Source organism: Peromyscus maniculatus, chromosome 10, assembly GCF_049852395.1.
Source record: "Peromyscus maniculatus bairdii isolate BWxNUB_F1_BW_parent chromosome 10, HU_Pman_BW_mat_3.1, whole genome shotgun sequence".
Taxonomy (NCBI): domain Eukaryota; kingdom Metazoa; phylum Chordata; class Mammalia; order Rodentia; family Cricetidae; genus Peromyscus; species Peromyscus maniculatus.
The window spans coordinates 88,324,459-88,344,193 of NC_134861.1; the positions used below are offsets into that span (position 1 = coordinate 88,324,459).

The 19,735-nt window shown below is 46.0% G+C and overlaps 2 long non-coding RNA genes across 4 annotated transcripts; one reads left to right on the forward strand and one right to left on the reverse strand.

Annotated features, from left to right (window-relative positions):
- The first annotated feature begins 1,448 nt into the window (after positions 1-1,448).
- LOC143267657 (uncharacterized) lies at positions 1,449-8,755 on the forward strand. Of its 2 annotated transcripts, XR_013043030.1 has the most exons (6): positions 1,449-1,625; positions 2,113-2,204; positions 3,363-3,475; positions 4,351-4,567; positions 7,192-7,390; positions 8,452-8,755. It is a non-coding gene; the product is annotated as an uncharacterized LOC143267657 (long non-coding RNA). The 2 variants fall into 2 exon arrangements; XR_013043029.1 differs by lacking the exons at positions 7,192-7,390; positions 8,452-8,755 and adding an exon at positions 4,818-4,909 and having other exon boundaries at positions 1,453-1,625.
- LOC143267658 (uncharacterized) lies at positions 8,289-19,191 on the reverse strand. 2 transcript variants are annotated; one of them, XR_013043032.1, is made up of 3 exons: positions 19,074-19,191; positions 17,747-17,992; positions 8,289-9,027 (listed from the first exon to the last, which is right to left on the reverse strand). It is a non-coding gene; the product is annotated as an uncharacterized LOC143267658 (long non-coding RNA). The 2 variants fall into 2 exon arrangements; XR_013043031.1 differs by lacking the exon at positions 19,074-19,191 and adding an exon at positions 18,795-19,061.
- Positions 19,192-19,735: the final 544 nt, after the last annotated feature.

Sequence of the window (19,735 nt, forward strand, 5' to 3'; positions counted from 1 at the left end):
GTCGGTGGTAATATTTTGTATATGTTCTAACAAATAAAGCTTGTCTGAAGATTAGAGGGCAGAGCCAGTCAGAGTTAGCCATAGAGGCCAGGCAGTGGTGGCACACACCTTTAATCCTAGCACTCAGAAGGCAGAGGCAGATGGATCTCTGTGAGTTCAAGACAACCCTGGATTACGGGAGATGAATCCAGTCTAAAAGAGAAACAGAGCCAGGTGGTGATGGTTCACATCTTTAATCCCAGTACTTGGGAGTCACATGCCTTTAATCCCAGCACTAGGAAGGTTGAGACAGGAAGTGATATGGCTGGGCAGAGAAAGGAATACAAGGTAGATGGAGACAAGACTCAGAGGCATTCAGTCTGAGGATTCATGGAGACAGGATCTTCCTCTTTTGGCTGAGGAGTTGGCGGAGTGAGAAGTGGTTGTGACTCACTTCCCCTGATCTTTCCGCATTTACCCCAATATCTGGCTCTGGGTTTTTATTATAAGACCAATTAGGATTTGTGCAATAAGCATCACATCTTGTGCATGTGGAGGTCAAATGCTTTATATCCTGTGATGCTAGGTAGGAGGACGGCTCAATCCTAGGACTGATAAACAAGAAAGTGAGCAGCCAAGAATGTAGTATTAGGAGAGAGAACTAATTGTTAAAGTCACTAAGGAAAGGGTCTCTCAATGACATCAGTGTTCACAGACACTATGAAGTGGGGTCTGAGTTTTTCCCTGTTTATGCTCTCAGGATATAATATTATATCAGTGTGCAACACATAGTCAGATGGTACTTAGAACAGTCAAGAACACAGTATAGCCCTAATGAAGTAAAGGTGGCAATAAGGAGGACAGACATATTAACCAACCCAAAAGACCTCTGCATGTATTGTACTCTTTTACAAGACTGACATGTAATTCTGTGTCTATGATCATTATGAAATACTTTATATGTCAACAAACCTCTTATATTTCTAATTACTTATAATTACATTTCAGCATCCATTTACTGGAGTATTGAACTGACAAAATTGGTACCAGGATTTGTCTGTAAAAATCAAAACTACCCATCCATCAAGGCCACACTGGCAAGAGGGGTTCCATCATCAGGACAAACTTGGACAGTCATTACCTCCTGCAGGCTAGTTACAAACAGCAGGAAGAGTCACTGGTCCTGGAGAATTTTTCCCAGTGGGGTGGCAAAGTTCATGAAGTAGGATGAGTAGTCAGGAAAGTAGTATTAGCAGAAAAAAATAGTCTTTTGATGACATCAGCATCATCAACCTTAATTATTGGGTTTACAGGCAAGGTTGCACTGACATGCAGGTAGGGATGACTTTCAGGAAGTTGCAGAAATATGTAATAGAGGACACAGTATAGTGAGAAGAATGGACAGGTGATGAGGTTGAGAGCCGTTACTACATCGATGTCATAATCCCTTGCTTCACCTGCAGATTGAGCCAACTAGCTCCTCTAGCTGCTTGCCAGTGATACAATGTGAAGCAGACATGTGCAAAGGCTCCTCATAGTATGAGGGTAAAAAGAACAGTTGTCGGACAGTAGGGAGAGCCTTCAGACCATCGTGTTACTCTGATGTGGAGACAAGGAATGAATGTCTGGGTATAAAGATCCCAAAGGTACAGTGCAGTGTGGGAAATTGAGACAGGGCTGGTCTAACCCCTGAGCTGGAACCTGTTAGTGGATGTCCAGTGAAGGCCAGGGCATAGGCAAAGGTAGAAGACTGAGGTCCCTGCTCAGCTAATATGTTAGCTTACTTTTCTCATGTCTGTGGCCAAAATCCCTACCAGAGGTGTGCAAACACTTATTGTGGTTCACCGTTCAGAAGGTTTAGTCCAGGAGTGTTTGGCTCCATACCTGAGAACATCACGGTGACAGACATGTGACAGACAGGAGCAATTCACAGTATGGTAGACAGGAAACAACAGGTAGCAATCCACCCCCAAGTACTCACCTCAAGTAACCTGCTTCCTCCAGCCAAGCCCTGCTCCCCAAAGTTTCCAGAAACACTCAGAATTAGCACCATCCACTGGAGATAAAGGTGTCAACACAAGAGCCTACAAGGGACATTTCAGAGCCTGATCCCAGCACCTGTGTTTCCTGTAGGCTAGTGTGTAGGTAGCACATTTGAGGAAGGAACCTCCCTGCCTGGATACATGCCCAGTGATCTCACAGCACAGCCGGAGCTTGCTCCCAAGGTGAGTGTGGGGGCGGGGGTTTGGGAATGTCACATGTGGTTATTTTCTTTCTTTTCTGAGTTCCTAAACAACACACACAGACACAAAGCAAACGCCAGCAGGTTGCATACTCTCACAGCTGACACCGGAGAATATTGGAAATCACAGGCCATGGACTTCTCAAAGCAAGTGTGTAGATTCAGATGCTTAGCCAATCCAGTAACCGGGGCAACCACAGACCGCTCTAAATCACGAATTGTCTCTAGAAAACTGACTGCACGTGGGAATGGGGAAACACACGTGATCTCTATGTACAGCCTCTCGCTTTGGAGAGGAACAAGTTGGGCCATGGAAACACTCTCCATCCAGGGGGGAAGAGATAAATGGAGAGAGAAAAGCCGAGCATGGCTTACTCGCTGGGATCACCTCTGCATGGAAGGAGGAAGCTGGAGTGAGAAAGGTCTGGTCTCTTCTTTCATGGTGGTTCTAGTTTGCGTCCCCTTTAACAGGGGTGGATGCTGAGTTCAGGGGGATTATTGATGGTCCCAGTCGGAACAAGTGAAGGCTTAGGGAGGGAGAGGGTAAAAGCACTATAGATAGTTTTTTTTTTTTTTCCAGAAGCGGGGCTATGCGAACTTTGCATGAAGATGTTTTTGAGAGATCAATATCTGTGAAAGGAACGAATAAGTGGAAGGATTAAACAGTCAAGTCATGCTGCAGCCCAGCAATGCCTTGTCCAGCCTGGCAAGTAGCTCTGGAGAATATGTTGTCTTTTGGCATAATCCTGCACAGAACCCAAATGTCTGTACCTTTTTCCCACCACCTTGCACCATCACTAGATGTGGGCCATGCCAGAAGAATAAGATTTAGTTCTCAAAGACAGAGCCTGAAGGTGCTAATGGCTGGGGCTGCTAACCAACGCACTGGACTTATCCTTATCTGCAAAGGACGAAAGTCAGATCGTGTGAATTGGGGACACCACATGAGCCACTGGGTTTAATTCCCACTGGGACTTTCCTGAGCATCCACTGAGATCATGCCTCAGTTTTGTCTTAACAAGGAATGGAGAAAGTGGAGTATTCCTCTAGTGGCTCCCATCTGGAATCGGTTGAGGTGATTTCTTTTGGGGGGAGGGGTTGTCATGAAATCATTGGTACTTCCACACTTCCATATACACAGGTAAAACAAGCCCTTATTGGAACCAGAGAAACCCTCAGTGAGAGAAGTCAAGGGAGATGCTTGGAGTGGGATGCTATACATCTCTTGCCTGGTTCCAGCCCAAATCACCACAGGTAAGCGTTAGTCACGGTGGTAGACTGTAGCACAGCCATGAGCAGTGAAGCTAGAAACACAGGTAAACTGAGTTTCTGTGTTTTCCTTTGGGTCATAGTTTCCAAAGCTGTGGCATTAAAAGGGATTCTCCTGTTAGCCACAGAGCTTGGTTGAAGCAAAATAAATCCCTTTGCCCAGTTAGTGGGCTTTGAGGCATTCTACCGTTGGCTGGTTTTATGGCTTGGGGCACAACATGAGGCAGAACATGGGTTCTAGAAGTGTGGGGTGGAACAAAGCTGTTCACCTCATGGTGAACAAGAAGCAGGGAAAGAAAGAGACAAGGGGAGTGGGAACACCTCTTCCAACCAGACCCCATCTCCTGTATCTGCCACCTCCCAATAATGTCATCAAATTATGATTCCATCAGAGAACTGGTTGATTAAAGCAGAGCCCCCATAGTCCACCACTTCCACCAAAGACCAGGAGCTGACAGCCAAACCCTTAATGTACAAGCCTTCAGGAGTCATCCAGACTATAAGAGCATCCATCCCTAGGATGCCGTGAATGCTGGCCAGTGAGAGCTCACAGCTGCCCTTTTCTCCAGACAATTGATTCTGGGCAAGTAGAAATTTAGGGGTAACTATATTACCTCCCTTGTTCCTTTACCCTCACGATGGGGCCAGACCTTGACCAGGGATGGTCTCTAGGCACAAAAGGCCAGCCCCCTTTTGTTGGACAGTGGAGCTAATTTAATGGTGCAGTTTGTGCCTCAGAACTTCTGTGGCACCAGACCAAAGAGAAGCTGCCCAGGGTGACATTCTTGCCCACCTTCCACACTCGCTCTTTCTCCTGAGATTCTTCACCCCATTAAGCACTTAAGGATCTCCATCTTCAGTCTGTTTCTAGGAAACTCAAACTAAGACCACTGGCAAAGGAGGCAGACTCAGAGGATGGGATTGTGAAGTTGGGTGGCTCACTAGCTGTGTGGCAATAAGTACATGGAGTGAAGATATTTCCTGGAATTGGAGAACAGTAGGGTTGATAGAACCAACTGGAATGAACTATGTGTGGGAGAAGAAACTAGCCTACGTGGCGTCTTGAGGATTTGTGAGGTAAGGGGAAGAGGAAAACAGCCACCCATTCTGTGCTTAGAAGCACTGACTTGGTAGAAAGATAAAATGATAGACTCAGATATGTTAACCAATAGTTTTCGGGAAACTGCGGGATTCACATGGCCTCCCTGACACTTTGTATGTATGTGCATGTTCGTGTGCACGTGGGTCCACAAGTGTGTTCACTTATGTAAGTCAGAGGACAGCCTTAGGTGCTGTTCCTCAGGCCTCAACTGCCTTTGTTTTTCAGACAGGGTCTCTTACTGGCCTGGAATTTGCCGGCAATCCTAGAGATCCACTTATCTGCCTCCTCTGTGCTGGAATTAAAAGTGTGTCATGAAACTTGCTTTTCCTTTTTTTTTTTTTTTAAGGTGGATCCAAGCATCAGACCCAGGTCCTTATGTTTATAAGGCAAGCACTGTGCTGACTGAGCTAACCCAAGCCCCTCCTTGACAGTTTGAAAGATTTTGCGTTTGAAGGCCAGCATAGCAGAACAGGGATCAGAGGTAGGCCAAGAAGAATGAGATACCTAAGGCGCAATAAAGGACAATGTTTCAGAGGCTTTAGGGTTAAGCTGCTGCAAGATCAGCACTTGTATGATCTTGAGGATATGCCCTCCTAAAGTCTGTGTCACGGGGGTCTTTATTTGTCTCCTACAACTCTATAGCCAGGTGAAGAGCAGGTATAGTAGTCAATGTTAGAGACAGAACTTCAGAAAAGGCTGGGATCCTAGTTAGCTTAAGAATCCTGCACAAAGCAGTTCTGTCCTTACTAGGGAAGAAGAAAGTCTGAGAATTAGGATGAGAACATCTGATCAGATAGACTTAAGAATTTTGGCTTTCCTGAAGCCCTCTCAGTTTGTGCAAGTATTTCAAACTGCTGATGGAATTCAAGGCTTGTTCCTTACCCTGCAGAGTTTGGTGAAGCCTCAAACAAGACACATGCCTTATAAAATGCTTGCCATTTCAGGCTTTGCCTCCACCCAATCTCCCATCCACCAAATGTGTAGCCAGGACCAAGTATCAGCCGAAGCATCCTGAGGAAGTTAAGGTGGGCAAGGAGCCATAGAACCTGCATCAGATGCAAACAAATGTCAGGGAAAAATCCTGGGGATGGAGTAGAGAATAGTCAGCCAAGGCTGCAGAAATATAAGCCTGGGTGCATGGAAATTTGTTGATATGAGGCCATTCATCCTTGACCTTGGATCTCACGCCTGGACAGGACGCTGAGTGAATATGCTGGATAGCTTTTGGAAGCTCAAAAATGATGATGAAATGAAGTAGAAATGCCAGAACTACATAGAGGATACTGAGAAAGGAATCTTGCTGAAATAGATCTAGTGTAAGACCGAAGTCTATGATGCACACTCTAAGTATTGATCGCATTCCTCAGGAGACCGCATTCCTCAGGGAGACTACTTTTTGCCAATATTCTAATGAATGTGCTGGTGAATTGACATGAGCATTGGCAGTGAACTATGAACTGGAACAGACAGTAGACATTGTCATGCAACTGAACTCCCTGGCAGCCATGGTGATAATGAGATCCCAGAAGAGCAGAGATCAAGAATCCTTGGAACAAAATGAGCATAGTGAGGAAAATGGACAGGCTGGTCAGAAGGATGCCAGAGAGGCCTGATCCCACAGTAACCTTTGAAGAGGATTCATGAAACACATTATTCCCAGGAGCAAGATGAGACCACCCATAAGGATGCTCCTTAATATAATTTAGTTTTTAAAAAATTTTATTTGTGTATGCCTGCATGTATGTCTGTGCACCATGTATGTGCCTGGTACCTGCAGAGATCAGAAGATGGCATCAGATCCTGTTATAGAAGGTTGTCAGCCCTCCATGTGGGTGCCATGAGTTGAACCTGGATTCTCTGGAACAGTAGCCAATGCTCTTAACTACTGAGCCATCTCTCAAGCTCCATGAATGTGCCTTAATATAAATAATCAAGGGCCACCAACAAGGCGTGAGGAAAGCCTGATATCACCTCTGCTCGTGGACAGTTGAAGCGTTTTGCTATCCTTTTCATAGTCTACCTTTGGGGGTCATTTTTACTCCGATTCACTTAGAGTTGGGTTTATCATCCAAGCGGATAGCCTTTTCCCTCAAACTATAACAGCAGTTTCTGCCTTCATATTAGAGCAATACACTTATGCCCAGGTGAGTCAGCTCATGTCTAGACGGCTCCCATCTGCCAACTGCTGGAGTCTTTCACAGCTTGTCTCGCTAGTTCCTTCGTAGCTTTCCCAAATCATTAAAACTAATTCTAATTCTTCAATAGATTAGAAGGACACTGGTTTATTTGATGTTTTGCATGTCTTTGGGGGAGGTACTGTAGGGTGAGATCCTTGCCTGGACACTGTGAATGCAGTCTTCAGTATTTAGACAGCAATTTAAGCAAGGTTCCTTTTGGTGGCTTTCAATCTGACTCTTGTGGTGTCTGACTTCTGATGTTTAACTAGCACTGCTTTTGATGAGGATATAGTCCCCTTGATTGGGAAAGAGGTAGCAATGATTGGGGCCGAAATGTGTACAGTCAGCAATTGAAAAACTGTCATCTGAGTGTACTTGGATAGTCCAAAATTTCGGGTCATTCCCTGTGTTTTCTTTACCAGAAAGTGAGTTGGACTTCCTGATAACTACCACCTCCAAGAGTCCCTTCCCTCCTGGCAGACAGAAAGCCTGCAGGACCTGATTCAGCACATTTGTGCTCAGTACCAGATTGAGAGGATCCTTTTGAAATGAGGACTAGAGGGGACTTCCAAATGCCTTGAAGTTGCTCGGTCTCCTAAGCTAATTATACCATCCGACCAAGTATGTAAAAGAGGAACTAAGTTCATGCAAAAAGAGTGGGATTCCCCTTTTGGCTTCTGGTGGATTTCTTCACCCTTTATTCTGAACATATCCTTTCTTCTCAGTTCTCCTCCTGCCTTAATCCTGTTGGCCTTTTGCCTATTTTCAAAATAAGCAATGCCAATGTTTAGGTTGTCCACCAATCATCCTAACGTACCCACTATCATGTTTGGAATACTGGGAAAGAGGCTAAGGTGAAGGGTAAGGCATCTGAGTATTGTACTGGGTGAGAGAGCTCTATGGCTTTGTAGAACTTCTTGGAGACAAATTGCTTCAGAGAGGATTGTATCTGTGATCAGTGAACTAGTCAAAGAACCACAGAATGTTCTATTATCTTGAGGACAGCTGAAGCAAAGTGAAAAAAAAATAATTAAATGTAGAAGACTGATCTTAAGAAGCCTCAGGGGGCTTGCCTGGAGAAAACCAAGTAGCTTCTGGAAGGCCTGAACCCAGCAAGCCGATTTCCCTGTGCAAGGCTTTCTCTTGCACAGTGCAAGCCTGTTTGTGTTCGGATGTTCCTGTTGTGTCCTGGGTGACCTCTAGAGAAAACAGATGTACAGCCAAATGAAAATCCCCAAGTCTTCATTTCTAGGACATCACCCTCACCCACAGTCTCCTGAGCACAAGTGACCAAGGGAAACTGTGTCAGGGCTTTTGTGTCCTTCCCCAATTCACTTCCCACCTCCATGAGTCAACTCTCCAGAGCAGAATTCTCTGTGCCCAAAACAGGCTGCTTTGTGGGGTCCCTGGAGTTTGACAACGTCAGTCTCATGCATATCAGATGAGTTTCCAAGTGTTTCTACCTAGTTTTATCACCCCTGAAATACTGCCAAGAGGCCTGCTCGATAATTAAGGAATGTTCTTTTTTTTAAAGAAAAATATTGACTTTATTGATTCGGGGTGGGCAGTTTTCAGAAGTCAGTTCTCTCCTTCCGCCATGTGAGTCCTGGAGATAAAAAGGAGATCAGCAGGTTGGCATGTTTGGCGGCAGTCACTGAAAGAGCCACTTCTGCTACCCACAGGGAAGAGATGTCCTTAGAAGAGAAAATGTCCCAGATCACATCCGGCTGACCCCAACAGCCCTGCATTCCCAGTCTTGGCTCCCACTTTATTGTCCCCACACCAGTCACTTGCTACAGCGGGCCAGCCAGCTGAAACGGGAGTCATCTCTTGGGTCTGTTATAGAAACATTTGTCCTTCAGATTTGAATAATCACTCATGCTGCTTCCCACCTGCCACGATGAAAAATTCATCTTCACAGAAATTGATCTTCACAGTCTTGTCGAAAAGATATGTCTCTCCACCACTAGTTTATTTATTTTTTTTTTTAAAAAGGACTCCTAGTAAGGGAGATACAGAGCCTGAACCAGCCATCTTCTGTAACCAGGCAGGGCTTCCAGTGGTGGGACTGGGACACCAATCCAGCCACAAAATCTTCAACCTACAACTGGTTGCGCCTGCAAGATGTGCTGGGACAATGGTGGCTCAGAGCTTGTGGGAGTGGCCCGTGGTCCAACTGGAGGCCCATGCCACGATAGGGATCCCATGCCCAACCCTGCCTGGATAGCCAGAAACCAGAAGCTGGGTGGCCCAGAGACCTAGGGTAGAACCAGAAATGAAAAGTCAATGAAATGATTCCCAATGATGTTCTGTGATATTCATACATTGGTGCCTAGCCCTATCATCATGAGAGAGGCTTCCCCTGGCAGCTGATGGAAATAGATGCAGAAACCCACAGCCAAGCATTAGGTGGAGCTCGGGGAACCCACAGAAGGGGGGGGGGAAGGTTGTAGGAGCCATAGGGGTTGAGGACACCAGGAGAGCATGGCCTGCAGAATCAACTAAGCAGGTCTCATAGGGGCTCACAGAGACTGGAGCTGAAATCACAGAGTCTGCATGGGTCTGTGTGCCAGGTCCTCTGCATACATGTTATGGTTGTTTCGCTTGGGGTTCTGTGGGACCCCTAACAGTGAGACAGTGACAATGGAGTGTCTCTGACTCTTTTGCCTGATCTTGGGAAACTTTCTCTTTCATACTACTGTGTCACCTTGTCCAGCTTTGATATGAGGGTTTGTACCTAGTCTTATTGTGTCTTGTTATGCAGTGTTTGGTTGGTCTCCCTGGGAGGCCTGCTCTTTTCTGAAGGGAAATGGAAGAGGAGTAGACCTGGGGAAGGGGTGGAAGGGTGGGTGTAGCATGAATCTTAGAGGTCTTATTAATAAAACCAAGCCTGAGGCTAGTTATTGGGGTGAATGCTGGAAGATCAGAGAAGCAGAACAGGCCACAGCTTCCTCACCTCGCCAGTTCCTCAGCTGATCCTGTTTCCTCAGACTGGAAGCCTCTGAGTCCTCATTCAAATGGATCTCAGCTGAACTGCTGCTAGAAGCCTAAAAGCTTAACCAGCCAAATGCTTCTAGTTCCTGGTCTTCACACCTTATATGCCTTTCTGCTATCTGCCATCACTCCCTGGAATTAAAGCCTCACTTCTTGGGATTAAAGGTGTATGTCACCATGCCTGGCTGTTTCCAATGTGTGTAGCTAGAGTTTTCCTGCCTGGCCCACAGTCAGGACAAATCTTTGTCAACCGCCAGTCCCACATCCGCTCAGACCCAACCAAGTAAACACAGAGACTTATATTGCTTACAAACTGTATGGCCGTGGCAGGCTTCTTGCTAACTGTTCTTATAGCTTAAATTAATCCATTTCCATAAATCTATACCTTGCCATGTGGCTCGTGGCTTACCAGCATCTTCACATGCTGCTTGTCCTGGCGGCGGCTGGCAGTGACTCCTTCTGCCTTCCTGTTCTTTCTTTTCTCCTCTCTGTTAATCCTGCCTATACTTCCTGCCTGGCCACTGGCCAATCAGTGTTTTATTTATTGACCAATCAGAGCAACACACTTGCCATACAGAACATCCCACGGCAGATGTGGCCTTGAACTCACAGAGATCCAGAGGGATTTCTGCCTCCCAAGTGCTAGGATTAAAGGCATGTGCTACCACCGCCTAACTTCTACATTTAATATTGTGGTTATTCTTTCTCTGACCCCAGATAAGTTTATTGGCCTTGAACTCACAGAGATCCAGAGGGATTTCTGCCTCCCAAGTGCTAGGATTAAAGGCATGTGCTACCACTGCCTAACTTCTACATTTAATATTGTGGTTATTCTTTCTCTGACCCTAGATAAGTTTATTAGCATGCACAATATTTCGGGGAACATAATACCACCACAGGTGGGGGAGAACTAGGAGGAGAGAGAGGGAGAAACCATGGTCGGGAATGTAATTTATGAGAAAGAAGTAAATAAAAAGGTAAACAAGAGGAATGAATTCTCCCAGTTAGCCAGCTGGGATTTCAAACCAAGAGGTTTTTCATTATAAAGCCGGGATTCTGTCTACTGTTTCATGCTATCTTACCAGATCCAGATGACTGGGTGGTCCAGAATGTTTACCTTTTTAAAATTTTGTTAAAAGTGAGTTACAGTATTTCCTGGAAGATGATTTCAAATGTATGAAGTGTGTTGTTGGTCACTTCCCAAACTGCACCCTTTGCATTCTGTGGACTTTGTGATCTCGGCAGTCACACCTACACAGTCTGTCTTGTGGGAGATGACCCGTTTGGTGAGGGAATGGCCACCATCTCTGCTCTTGGGGCTAGTGTGGCTCTTCCCTTCCATACACCCTTCCTCTCTCCAAACACCATGTGACATTGTGTGTGGTGATTTGAAAGAAAATGGCTCCCATATGGAGTGGCACTACTAGGAGATGTTGCTTTGTTGGAGTTCATATGGCCTTCTTGGAGGAAGTGTGTTACTGTAGGGGTGGGCTTTGAGGTCTCCTATGCTCAAGCTATGCCCAGTGACACAATTCACCTCCTGTTGCCTCTGGCTCAAGATGTAGAACTCTCAGTTCCTTCTCTAGCACCATGTCTGCCTGCATGCTGCCATGTCCTGCCATGATGATAATGGACTGAACCTCTGCATCCAATTAAATGTCTTCCTTTATAAGAGTTGGCATGGTCATGGCATCTCTTCACAGCAGGAGAAATCCTAAGATAATAAACTGGACTTTCAATGTTTTCCCACCTTCCATGGTAACCATAAGTGTGATGGGAGGACACGTGAACCCCAGTACACCACAAGGTTAGATGGAAATCCTGCTGCAAGGCTTGGTGATCACCAAGAGCCCTGCTGTCCCGAGCTGGGTAGAGCCATACTGTACCAACCTCTGCTGTGTTCAGGGCTACCCAGCAGACACCTGCGCTGAGCATATACCTGGGATGTCTTCGTACCACATGGCAGAATTTTTTCTTAGAACGCCCCACCCCCAGTTTCAGCAGTGAACTCCCAGAAGCTGTGGTCCCATCACAAAATTGTGTTTCCCTAGCATTTGCTAAGGTACAATAGATTCCACCTGACCTAGAGAGGGTCAATCAGATATTTTCCAAGGACTCAGAACTGTCAGCGCACGAGAGGATGGGAAGAAATACGACATGTAAACTTAAGTGTGGGGTTGCTGTGTTCTGTCAATAGCCTGGGAGAGCGGAGGAGAGTCGTCTGAATGCATAGAAACAGATGGGAAGGTTCTGGAAGTTTGCCAGGATCTAGTGCTTGTCACTTTTTGAAGCCCAGCAGCTTCAATATCCCCCTCTTTTCTTAAAAAAAAAAGAAATTAGTTGGAGTTCATCTGCTTGACACTAGGTCATAACTCATCGAGCTGGTTAAGCTTAGGCCTAATCTTCCTCTTTATCTCTGATTTCCCATTCTCTTGGATTCCTGTCATCTTGCCAACATCTGGAGCTGGAACCTTGCAGGAGACTGACTTTTACCCATTTGCTCCTGCCCTCTTGTCTCCTACCCTGTCCGCCACAGCTTTTCCGAGGGTGTTGTTCTGCTCACCATTGCCACCACCAGAGCAGCTCCCTGTTTTTCTATCAATAAAATTCCCTGTGTGTTTCACAACAAAATGAACCTCACCTAAACTTTCTTCCTCTGCTTGAACCAGAATATGTTAATTTCTTGATTGCTCACTTGGGAAGCATCGGTCCGTTCTCCCAGAAGTCCTGAAGACTTGGGGTAGAACTGAGTGTCTTTGTCAGGGTTCTTCCCTACTGGCTGGCAGGCCAGGGAGCTTCAGCTATTCTGATAAATTTTCCTCAAGTGCTTGCTACACCTGCCATCATGGCTATTGTCTTAAAACTCCCCCACCACCCCAGCCAGGCTTAGTGGCATAGACCTTTAATCCCAGCACTCAGGAGGTAGAGGCAAGCAGATCTCTGAGCTTGAAGCTAGCCTGGTCTATAGTGTAAGTTCAGCTCAGCCATAACTCTACAGTGAAACCTTGTCTCAGAAAACAAACAAACAACCTCCCCCCAAGCTCCCAAATGCATTGAGGATTGGGGGACCCTGATTTGCTCATGGCCTTTGACCCCAGTCATCCTAAGCATGCTCACCATCTCACTGTCCCATCTTCTAGCCTGTTCGGAGTTTTTGTTCATTTGTTTGCTTGTTTCTTTACTTTCAATTCCCTGTGGCTTTCACTTGCACATTTGTGGCAGAATTCTCATTTACCTTTGGAATAAATACTCTCCTCCCTCACTGCTGCGTGGTAGGAGTCGATCATATTAGATACTAAGTTTCCTTACTTCTCTGCAAGGTAGCTTAATGTAGCCAAGGAGATGCAAAGAAAAATGTGGGATACACTTCCTCAACTGCTCGAAGGCAATGAAGACCCCACATCTCCTTTTCTGCTGCTGACCGTCCGTCTTCCTGTGAGGAAGTGGTTCTCCAAGCTCCTAGGATTCTCTTTTAGGTCTTTGGGATAGCGAGACATCTGAGGACGACAGAGGGATAGACATTGTTCAGCCGTGGGATGGCATTGCAGCTGCCACCTCTGAGGTTCTTGGTTCTCGAGGAAAGCACACCCTATTCTCTGACGCTTGGGACTGGGAACAACTTGACACATACACTATTGATGTAACGACGACGACCTCAGTTAGAAATGAAAGGGAAATGTGAGCTCCAGCCTCGAGTTGGTTTTCGTGAGAAAGTGAGAGGCGAAACTAACTTGCCAGGACGGTGGTGAGACAGACGGACTGCTGAGTTCTGTGCGGCAGAGTTGCTGGCTGGTGTCACATCCCCGACACCCACTGCCATGCGAGAATGTGGTAGGTGCTAAATAAAAGGGAAGACTCGGAAGGGCAGGGAGTGTAAACTCAGCTCCTTTGTGCCTGAACGCAGAGGAGAGTGCACAAGCTTTAGAAGGGCCGTCGATTTTATGACTTATTTGTGAGCTGAAATGAATAGTTATGTTTTACTAAGAAGTGTCAAATTTAGTTAGATCTCTGGGTTGTTTCTTGGTTTCGGTCCTTGGTTTCAGAAAGCAAGTATCTGTGAGTCAGTGAGTTTGTGTGTGTGTGTGTGTGTGTGTGTGTGTGTGTGTGTGTGTGTGTGCACGTGCACGCGTACATGTGGAGAGAGAGAAACAGACAGACAGACAGAAACTCAGAATAATCCTTAGTAACCAATTTCCACTGAATGAATCTCTGGTTTTCTAGATGTGATAAAATTTTCCAATTAGCAATTGGCCTATATCATGAAGTTATTTAATATACATGTTACAAGGATCAGCATTCCGGTCCAAAACTTTGAATTAAATGAAAACATCACATATTTGTGATAACTTCTATAAAACAGAAAGCTAAATCAAATTAATCCCCTGTAGTGTTGGAATTCAATAGTTTGGTCAAATTACATACCAACGGTTTCGGCATTTGAGACATCTGGCCGCCGTCAGTGTCTAATGCTACCCGACTTCATTACACTAATGTGGTTAGATAATTATTTTCTCTATTTATTTATTATTTGTATAAAACACTGGAGCACCACTCTTTATCTAAATCTTAGGAAGAAAACATGCTCAAGGAAAGCAGATCTAAGTTTATTAGATGTGTACATTTATTAGTGTGTGTACATTCATGACTGCACATGTGCGTGCCAGTGGGCATGTGCGTGCCAGTGGGCATGTGTGTGCCAGTGGGCATGTGCGTGCCAGTGGGCATGTGTGTGCCAGTGGGTGTAGAGGACAGAAGTTGATGTCACACGTCTTCTTCAATTGCTCACCACGTTTCTTCTTTCTTTCTCTCCCTCTTCCTTTTGAGATGACATCTCTCACTGAACCTGGAGCTCACTGATTGGGCCAGACTGTGTGACCTGGCCAGTGAGCTCCAGGGATCCTCCTGTCTCATCCCCTTCAATACTGGAATTACAGGCATGTACCACAGTTCCCAGCTTTTTTTTTTTTTTCTTAACATAATTCAAGCACAGGTCTTCATGCTTATGTGGCAAGCACTTTAATGAGAGAGCCATTGTCCAAGTTCCAAGCTTCTAAAACTATACACTATTCACCAAGAGAGTTGGAATCTCAAAATCCCGGCTGAGCAATCGTTCTCATCAATGCTCTTTAAACATCTGCTCGCTGTAGATGTAGGCTAGGTGCTGCCTCAGCCTATAATGTCATGGGTCCCAGATGTGGTGCAGTTACTTTGGCAGCACCAACAATTGTATCAAGAATAATGAAATTGGGGACTGGAGAGATGGCTCAGCAGTTAAGAGTACTGGCTGCTCTTCCAGAGGACCTGGGTTCAATTCCCAGCACCCATATGACGGCTCGCACTGTCTGTAACCCCACTTGCAGGGGATCTGACACCCTCACACAGACATACATGCAAACAAAACACCAATGTACATAAAATGAAAATTAATTATTTAAAATTATTTTAAAAAATAAATTATTTAAAAAAAGAACAATGAAATCTTACCACAGTATATGTGGTGGCTTGAAGAAAATGGCCCGCAAAGAAAGTGACACTATTAGAAGGTGTGGCTTTGTCGGAGTAGGTGTGGCCTTCTTGAAGGAAGTGTGTCACTGTAGGGGTGGACTTTGAGGTCTCCTATGCTCAAGTGATGCCCGGTGACACAGTTCACCTCCTGCTGCCTGTGGGTCACGATGTAGAACTCTCAGTTCCTTCTCCAGCACCATGTCTGCCTGCATGTCGCCATGTTTCCCACCATGATGATAATGGACTGAACCTCTGAAACTGTAAGCCACCCCAATTAAATGTTTTCCTTTATAAAAAGTTGCTGTGGTCATGGTGTCTCTTCACAGCAATTGAAACTCTAAGTCAGTAGGCATTAAAATATAAATGTTGAGATGCTAAGCTCTCAGAGTGATCATTTCCATGATTTACTAACAAGATTTACAAGCAGAGTCATGCATGATATTAGAGCATATTTGTCTCTTTACTGTCTATCTGCAAACTGCAAAGCACTACAAGTGCCTGGAAGCACCTGCTGATGGGCTGCAATACAGCTATGATCTGTTGGCCTCAGGATTCCATCACACTCCACTTTTTTTTTTTTTTTTTTTTTTTTTGGTTTTTCAAGACAGGGTTTCTCTGTGTAGTTTTGGTGTCTGTAGACCAGGCTGGCCTTGAACTCACAGAAATCCGCCTGGCTCTGCCTCCCGAGTGCTGGGATTAAAGGCGTGCGCCACCGCCGCCCAGCCACACTCCACTTTTATGTGGATTGTACCTACTGATGCTTGTTATACTGAAACTGAAATGGCTCTTCTTACTATAACATACACTCAAAGAAAGGAAGACAAAAAAGAAAGCAATATTGCATGTTTTCTCACTTTCTCACAATCTGGGTTTCAATATGTATGTGACAAGAAGTCACAAGAGGGCCTACTTAGGGGGCAGGAAGGGGCTGAGTCAGGGGCAAACCGGAGAGTGATTGAGGGTAAATGTGAGCAAAAGATGGTGATAAGCACGTATGGCAATGTCATAATGAAGCCCATTGTTTAGTTAGCACTTTTATGCTAACTAAAACATAGGAAGGGCAAGGCTCCTCCCATCCAAATTCATCAGTCTCGTCCAGGGTATCCCTAATTGGAGGCTCTGCTCTTGGGGTGCAGGAAGAGGAAATCCTTTCAACAGTCTCAGTGTGAAGGACATTATTACACATTGAAAGACAATGTTATGCTTTCCCTCTGTAGGTTAGCACATGAATTCCAGAATTTTAGAATATCTGAACACCTCATGGGCTTAGACTGTTATTCCCCAGTACCATGGACTGGCTCTCCTCTCCATCCTCCTGCAGAAACTCAGTGTGAAGAGCTGATCACCAAAGTAGAGAGTAACTGTATTTACCTCAAGCTGAAGGTGCCCACCAGAGTGTAAAGGGCTTAGCCCATGAAGCGTAGCTCCTGTGATATGCGATTAGAAGTTACAGTCCCAGGGAAGTATGAGTGAAGGGAAGGAAACAATTCAGGGAGACGGGAAGCAGACACAAGGTGACATCACCCAGCAGACTGCAGCTTCATAAAACCCAGAGGCTGGCTGCTTTGACAGAAGAGAGAGACATCTCTCCAGAGGCCATCTGAGAGGTCCCCCTAGGCCTTGGAGGAGCAGGATAGACATGACATTTTCATTTCTTCTTCCTCTGTCTCCTGTCCCCGACTCATCTTTGTACTGTGGAACAGTAATTCGTGCTTCCAGTTGATGTCTCTTAGCAACCCCGGACACCCACCAAGTGAGCCAAAGCCTCCCAGGTCCGGATGGGTCAGACTTTGGCCTTGGGACCCCAGGAGAGAGTGAGACAACAGTGGCATTTAGTCAGGGTTTTGATTGCTGTGAAGAGACACCATAACCATGGCAACTCTTATAAAGGAAAAACATTTAATTCCGGTGGCTTACATTTCATTTCAGAGGTTCAGTCCATTATCATCATGGTGTTGTGCAGGCAGACATGGTGCTGGAGAAGGATCTGAGTGTCCTACATCTTGACTTGAGGGCAACAGCAAGTGGTCTGAGTGTCACATGGAGTGAAGCTTGAGCAAAGGAGACCTCAAAGCCCGCCCCCACAGTGACACACTTCCTCCAACAAGGCCACACCTACTCCAACAAGGGCACACCTCCTAATTGTGCTACTCCCTCTGGCGGGGGCGGGCATACCACCCAGACTGCAACGGCAGCGATCACTGAGCTAACCTGAGAAGATGCACTTTTGAGACTGGGAGAATGTCATTTGATTAAAGGGAGTGTTCACGCATGAATCTTGTGTTTGAAGAACAGTGACCCTTCAGAGTACAGCGATATGGGAGGTATAACCTTTCCAAGAAAGCCAATTAATTACCTGGTATTTCATTTTGCTTGACTGCACACCACATTTTAGCATCTAGATTCTAATATGATAGTACCTACCACCTCACATCATTAAATAGCAAAGAGGAAAAGTAGATGGCCAAATGCCCATACCCATGAGGCTGTTTTTGTTGGAGCTTTGGAAGGTGTGTGGCACATCGCCTCCAACTTCCTGTCTGACTGTTGCTTGCTCCAATTCCGGCCTCCTCTGGACACTTCAAGAGGACACTTTATCAGATTCATTAGTTTTCCTGGTTGAAAGCACAGGCTCTGGCAGGAGCGATGTCTTGGCGACCCTCTCCAGCACATTCCTGGCTGGAAGCTGATGCTCGCACAGAGGACGGTCAACAGGCCCAGGGGCTACAGAAGGGGAAAGAGCATCTGAAAAATGAGTATCTGACAACTCCAAGTCCAGAGGCTCCAGCTAGTGGGGATTGACTCTAGTGGGGGATGGTTTCCCAAGGAGAGACCCCCCAGATCTACCAACTCCACCCCAAGGAGAGACCCCCCAGATCTACCAACTCCACCCCAAGGAGAGACCCTCCAGATCTACTAACTTCACCCCAAGGAGAGACCCTCCAGATCTACCAACTCCACCCCAAGGAGAGACCCTCCAGATCTACCAACTCCACCCCAAGGAGAGACCCCCCAGATCTACCAACTCCACCCCAAGGAGAGACCCTCCAGATCTACCAACTCCACCCCAAGGAGAGACCCCCCAGCTGCAACTCCACCCCAAGGAGAGACCCTCCAGATCTACCAACTCCACCCCAAGGAGAGACCCTCCAGATCTACCAACTCCACCCCAAGGAGAGAACCCCCCCAGCTCCATCAACTCCACCCCAAGGAGAGACCCCCCCAGCTGCACCAACTCCACCCCAAGGAGAGATCCCCAGATCTACCAACTCCACCCCAAGGAGAGACCCCCCAGCTGCATCAACTCCACCCCAAGGAGAGATCCTCTGAGCTGTTCATGTTGGATAGTTTCTCATCACAAATGCCTGGTTTTCCCTTTTCTAATTGGAGGTGTTCTACTAAATAAGGGCTCCTGACACTGCCTGGTAGTGTTACTGGGGTTCTAATCTTATGCTCCTGTGAAGTTGCGCACGCACGCACACACACACACACACACACACACACACACACACACACACACACACACCTGAGCAATGCAAATGTTCCTGGATGAAGCAGGACAAAACTGAGAGCCAGAAAGATCCATGCATGGTGAACAACAGTAGGGTGAGATTCCAGAGTCCCACTGTGAGGTGTTGGAGAAACAACCGTGGTCTATTTATCTTTAGTGCCCTGCTCAGAGTCATCCTGAGAAACACAACTTATAAAGCTGGGGACAGGAGTAAGTCAGAAACTGCTCCAGGAGTCTCGCTCTCCTCACTGTTAGCTTGTTTTAATGTCCTTTTCCCAATCACAACAGTCTCACCTCAAGTACATCCACATAGCCTGTGCTGTAATCTTATGATGTCATAGTGATTTATCGGTGACATAAACAATGAGAGTCTCCAGCATCTGCTCTTGATTGGCCAATAACTGGAATGACAATTGTGAATGGGATGATGCCTGCCCTTTGCTTCAGACATGCTCTTGGATAAATGAGAGAGTACGATTACACTCCCCCTCGCCAGCAATAAGCCTCCACCTTCCTCACATTTAGCTATGGGATGGCCGCTAAACTCTGTCGCACACCGCACCAGACCTTCCAAGTCCAAGCTCTAGGGCCTTCAGAACATGGCTTCTCGTCACTCCTTCATTAGTACGTTTTTGCTGTTCTCGTAGCCAACTGCTATCTTTCCGGATGTTCGTTCCCTCTGCATAAACAAATTGTTTCTTCTAGTTTCTATTTTAGAATGTTCCACATAACTATGCCCTGGCAAAGTGTTATCTCTTTTCAGTAAGAGTAACAAGCAAGCTTCCCACTGTTGCTTCACCCTGGCTCACACGGGCCCATTCTTCTAGGACCTACTCACATGTATACTTGCCCTAGTCATTTCCTTCGGCCTGAACTATCTTGTTTTCTCTGAATTCTAATCCCTACTTGTTGCACAAATGGCGTCTTTTTTTTTTTTTTTTGAGACAGGGTTTCTC